Source organism: Microtus ochrogaster, chromosome 21 (genome assembly GCF_000317375.1).
Source record: "Microtus ochrogaster isolate Prairie Vole_2 chromosome 21, MicOch1.0, whole genome shotgun sequence".
NCBI lineage: Eukaryota > Metazoa > Chordata > Mammalia > Rodentia > Cricetidae > Microtus > Microtus ochrogaster.
In genome coordinates, this window is record NC_022022.1 from 11,144,957 (window position 1) to 11,151,214 (window position 6,258).

The window sequence follows — 6,258 nt, forward strand, 5'->3', positions numbered from 1 at the left end:
CCTTCCTTCCTTCCTTCCTTCCTTCCTTCCTTCCTTCCTTCCTTTCTTTCTTTTTTTTTTTTGGTTCCCATACCGGGAGTCAAACGCGGCTGATTTCTTTTGTATTTAAAAACTGTCTTTTTTTTTTTTTGGTTTTTCGAGACAGGGTTTTTCTGTGGTTTGGAGCCTGTCCTGGAACTAGCTCTGTAGACCAGGCTGGTCTCGAACTCACAGAGATCCGCCTGCCTCTGCCTCCCGAGTGCTGGGATTAAAGGCATGCGCCACCATCGCCCGGCCTAAAAACTGTCTTTATTAGTGTGCACATGTGTGTGCGCGCATGTGTGTGTGCATGTGTATGTACGTGTCTGCCTTGTGAGACACTCAGGGGACAACTTGCAGGAGTTGATTTTCTCCTTCCAAGTGTTGGTCCCAGAGACCAACTTGGGTCATCAGGCTTGGCTGTAAGCACCTTACTGTTTGGTCAAAAGCGAGACCTCAGTCCTCTGACACCCTTATATCCAAAGAGGCTGGAAAATAATATTGAGTGGAAGAGAGATGGCTCAGAGGTTGAGAGCAGTGACTGTTCTTCCAGGGGTCCTGAGTTCAATTCCCAGCAACCACATGGTGGCTCACAACCATCTGTAATGAGATCTGGTGCCCTCTTCTGGCCTACATGGAGGCAGAACATTGTGGACATGCCTGCTGCAATTTATAATAAAAGAGCCCTACTCTAGTTCAGAAGAAGTATAATAAAGGTTTATTTAATAGGGGGTGAACTCACAGAAAGGGTAGCAATCTGCAGTCCTTTGCATGTGCTGGGAACCGGAACCGAATCCAGCAGCCAAGAGGGCTGTGTATGCTTTTATGTCTGCATTTATAGTACATTAGACCACGTCCAAAGTGGGCTGGTATCTTAAAGGCTATTGGCTGAAAGAGTTCCCACAGCACATGCTTCAGGTGTCCACGTGCCTTTTGTCATGGTGGGTTTTCTTTTAATTAATTAATTAAATTAATTAATTAATTTGAGGCAAGATCTCTCTACGCAGTAGTCCTGACTGTACTGCAGGTTGATATGTAGACCCAGCTGCCTCTGCGTCTGTTCTTCTCTCTTCCTATCCTATGAGTTCTGATCTATCTTCAAATTCTTTCCTTATTGCACTATCAAACCTTCTGCAGCAATTAGTGGCCAGAAAGATGGCTCAGCAGTCGGGAGTGTACAGATCCTGAAGAGGACCTAAGTTTGGTTCCCAGCAACCATGTCAGGCAGTCCACAACCTCCTACGATTCCAGTTGCAGGAGATCCAATGCTTCTGGCCTGGAGCGGAGGGGGAGGGCACCCGCATTCACGTGCATACGCTTGCTCACAGACACGCTTGAGCACATAATTAAAAAGAAAATAAAATTTAAAATCTGTGATCACACGATGCTTTGGAGACGTGCAGCTGTCCCCTTAAACATGTCCACTGTGACTCTGCACGGCCTGTGAAGTATATATATCCACAGAACAAAGAGAGGTATAAATTACGGCATTTTAAAAGCACATTGGTGTAAACATTAAGCTGGCAGCTATAGCAGGCAGGTGGATCTCCAGCATAGGCCCCACAGGCTGACTGATGGCATCCTTAGCCCTTGGGTTGGTGGAGAATGTGATTTTGTAACAATACATTCTAAAGGTTTTTTTACCTGTGTACCAGGGTGCTAGTGAGATGCAGAGGTGGAAAAGGAATGACTGTTGAGGGGCTAAGGAAATTATAATAAGGAAATTATAATAAGGATATTATAATAAGGAAATTATAATAAGGAAATTATAATAAGGCTGTCAGATCAGCAACAGTCTGACTCTCCAGTCACTGAAGCTTTTCTCAGTAGATCAGCCTGCACAAACAGGAAGGAATTTGAGTTCACAGGTCGGTGCATTGGAGGTGTGTGTGTGTTTGTGTGTGTGTGTGTTGTGTGCATATGTGTGTGTGTGCCTGTGTGTGTGTGCATGCATAATGCGTGCATGTGTGTGTGTGCATGTATGTGTGTCTCTCTGTGTGTGAGGCCACTCAACAGCAGGGCTTTGGACAGATTTATTTTGTCCCCCAATGAGTGACCTAGTGGCTACCAGGTACCTGAAGTCATTTTGTTCCAGGTCAGAACGTAGGAAACGCAAATGCCCCCAGCTGTGTACGAGGGAACATTTGCCCCAGCAGGTGTCCTGTCAGATAGCCCCTTCTCACTTCTTATCACTTGAAAACAATTCTCAGCCAGTGCTATCGGCAATGGGGTTCTGACCATAGTCTGAGCACTTAGTCCCTACTCCATTTCTGAGTCAATTAGATTTTCCTTATAATTTTTTCCCTTTAAAAAGGTAAACATTTATTTTTTATGTAAGGGTTTTTATATATATATAATATAATGCATAATGTAAATATTATATATAACATAATATAACACATATTATATGTTATATATAATTGACTATATATTGAATACATTGAATTTATATTATATTCAATAATGTAATATAAATATATATACTATAAAATATAAGTATAATATATAATATTTATATTTTATGTGTGAGTGTTTTGCCTGCATGTGTATGTGCCCATGTGTACGCCTGTTGAGGCCAGAAGGGGGCACCAGATCCCCTGAAGATACAGATGGTTGTGAGCCACCTTGTGGCTGCTGGGAAGCAATCCTGGGTCTCCTGAAAGAGCGGCCACGTAAGCCATCTCTCCATCCTCTGTCGAAACATGTTTATTAATTGAAAGGACACCTGTTGGGATGGGATGGCTTCAATAACTGTATATGGGGGGGTACTCATTAGTTCCTACTCCCCTGGGTCTGTTGAGAGCTGGGATAGTATCTGCCACATCAAGGACCCATCCTCTGTAGCCTCCCAGGTCCTCTGTGTGCAGCTACTAGCCTTGTGGCCAGTCTGGGAAGCTGGCGTAGCCTGGAGCTCATGGCTACTTGAGATACATGGGCTGTGCTTGTAGAATTTGGGCTCCACCCTGCCTTCTGTCGCCTTGCCTACCCTGTCCCTAAGCTGAGAGTGACACAGATGTGTGGGACAGCCTGGGAGTTGGGCATGGAAACCTGCACTGTCTCAATGTCTACTACCACCTGTCCCCCGGGGCCCTGTGAGAGCAGGGAGAGAACAAACTGTTCACAGAACAGACTTCCCAGGGGGCTTGGAAAAGCCTTGGAGATGCCCGTTGCCCTCCGGGTGCTCCAGTGCTCCCCGGGAACCCGGGGCCATGCCTGTTCTGCTCACTGAAGCTTTACTGGGCAGACATCCAGGTTCAAAACCGGAAGCCAGTGACATGGATGGCCATGGGGTTGGGCAGCAACGGATGGTGGATGTGGTGATGGAGGTGTGTGTGTGTAATTCTGGTGGACAGTTCTAGAAAGAGTCTCTTCTTAGGACCAGCATTGAGACCACTGGTGCTGAAGTCACTTGAGAACAGTGGAAGGAGCAGAGTTAATCATTTCTATTTAATTTTATTATGTGAGTGTGCATGCATGTTTGTGAACATCAGGTGTCTTGGAGTTGGAGTTACAGTGTTTGTGAACCACCTGATGTGTGTGTGTAACTCAAACCTCAGTCTTCATAACAGAGAAGGTTAGAACCATTGAGTTCTCACTCCACCCCTGGAAGAAATGAATTCTATCCATAAACATGAAATTTCACCTGGATTAAAGGTGCTTTAATCCCAGCGCTCGGGAGGCAGAGGCAGGCAGATTTCTGAGTTTGAGATCAGCCTGGTTTACAGAATGAGTTTCAGGACAGTCAGGGCTACACGGAGAAACCTTGTCTCAAAAAACAAAAACAAAAACAACTACAAAAGAATGAGATTTTTCCCTTGTTGCTCGGAGGCGCAACTTCTCTGACACAGGTGTGTTAGGTTACTGATGCTGTGGTAAATCATCGACCAAGAGCAGCTCGGGAGGAAAATCTTTATTTCATCTTCCAGTTGTATTTCATCCTCCAGGGAAGGGGTGGTGAGTACTGACTTGCTCAGATGGCTTGCTCGGCTGCTTTCTTATACTAGGGTAGCACCTTTCCCCCATGGGATTGGCCTCCCTACATCCATCATTAATCCAGAAACTACTACAGGCCAGGAGGTGGTGATGCGCACCTTCAATCCCGGCACTTGGGAGGCAGAGGCAGGCAGATCTCTGAGTTCAAGGCCAGCCTGAACTACAGAGTTCTGGGATAGCCAGGTCTTCTGCACAGAGAAACACTGATCCCCCACACCCCCCCCCCAAAAAAAACACTCAAAACTACTACAGACTCGCTTTACAGGCAATCTGACGGAACAATTTTTCAACTGAGCTTCCTCTTCCCAGATAGCTGTATCTTGTATAAAGTTAAGAGAAAAACCCGCCAAGACCACAGGCATTGGCCTCCATCACAAGCAGGGAGCTTTGGATTGGGGTGGGCTGTGTGCAGCCCATCTTTGCAGAGTCCCTGGTGAGAGGACCTTGGGCTCACTTCTCGACCCAGACCTCACACTGATCCCTTTACACTCTGCTTTGCTGGAAGCCTTGTGAGACCCCGACCCATTTAAATGTCACCTCCACACCACTGTTCCTGACATCCTATAATAATCCTGGGTGAGGGACTTCCCAGGGTTCCTTTGGGATATGAATCTCTCACAGCAGGTCAACAATCCTGGCTTTGTTGGGACACCCTGTTTGTCTCTGCCATTGACTTAGACACTTGGTTTGAGACTGTGGGGAAAAACACCAAGCAGCCCAGGACTCTAGCCGAAGGCTCACAAGGAGGTGGTGGGACAATGGCAGTGGGGGCTCTTGTGTGCAAGGGGAGACTAGGGATGTTCTGGGCTTCATGAACCTTCAGACCACTGAGTTCTGTTGATCTGACCCATGACAAACTCCATGAAGGATGTTCAACAAGTCTGGGGCTAAGGTGCAGGCTCCGCAGGGGATCCTCTGTGGAGGTCTGGGATAAGATTGGAGGTTGGTAGAAGTCAGCGTTTGCTTGATTCAGCAGGCTTGGGTGCTGGGTGCTAAGAGTGGGGGTTGTCCCTGTGGTCCCAGACCTCAGGAGTCTGAGTGGCGACATAAATCTCCTTTGGCCAGGTTCCCTGTGCTCAGCCTGTATGGCTTTCTTCTCAGGTAGTCAGGCATGCCTGGAGTACCAGAATGTTTCCCTGAAGCCTTTGGCAGCTCTGCCCAGAGCCTTAACAGTCTGAGGACTGGCTGGCTGACCAACTATGCGCTTGACCAACCCGTCTGTCTGCCAGCCTGTGTGTTGGCCATGCTCCCCCCAGTTTCCTTCACACTGAGTTTCTAAGAGTAAAGTTTTAGGGATGGGGTAGAGGAACTAACCCTGGAAGGCAAGTCTGAGTGGTTTGGATGAAGAGCACTTGAGATGGTACGGCTGGGAGGCTCCGTGGAAATGCTTCACGGCTGAGTGGGTTACCCCTGGCAGGTGAATGATAACGTCTTCTTGGGAAACCAGCTGATTTAAGCTTCGGCCCCACAGCCAGTGCAGAAATACTCAAATCTGCGTTATCTTGGATGAGATCACCTTTGTGAAACAGTTGTTAGGCTCCCTGAAACCCCAGTGTCTTCTCTATGTTAAAAATTATTATTATTATTATTATTATTATTATTATTACTTTGCTGCTGGGAGGTGGGGATACACAGATTTAATCCCAGCTCTCAGGAGGCAGAGGCAGGTGGATCTCTGTGAGCTCGGGGCCAGCCTGGTCTACAGAGTGAGTTCTAGGATGGCCAAGGTGACACATAGAAATGCTGTCTTAAAAAGAAAAGAAAAAAATAGTATATTTTTATTTTATGGATATGTTTTGCCTGCATGTATTTTTGCTGTGGCTTGCCATGTGGGTGCTGGGAAGAGAGCCCAGGTCCCCTGGAAGAACAGCCAGTGTTTTAACCACTGAGCCATGTCTCCAGCCCTATATTAAAGATGTATTATTGTTATTATAGGGCGCACACATGCATTCAGCACATGTGGAGGCCAGAGAACAACTCTGGGAAGACGGGCCTTTCTTTCTGCGCTGGGATCTGGGGCTACAGCTCTGGCTGTCAGTGCCTGTTTGCTGCTGAGTCATCTTACTGGCCTGTTCTTTCCATGTCTTTAATACAAAGATTTTTTTTTTCTGAATGTATTTTGTGTTATGAGAATGAGAGGGTGTTTTTCGTTGTTGTTGTTTGTTTTTGTTTTTCGAGACAGGGTTTCTCTGTGGTTTTGGAGCCTGTCCTGGAACTAGCTCTTGTAGACCAGGCTGGCCTTGAACT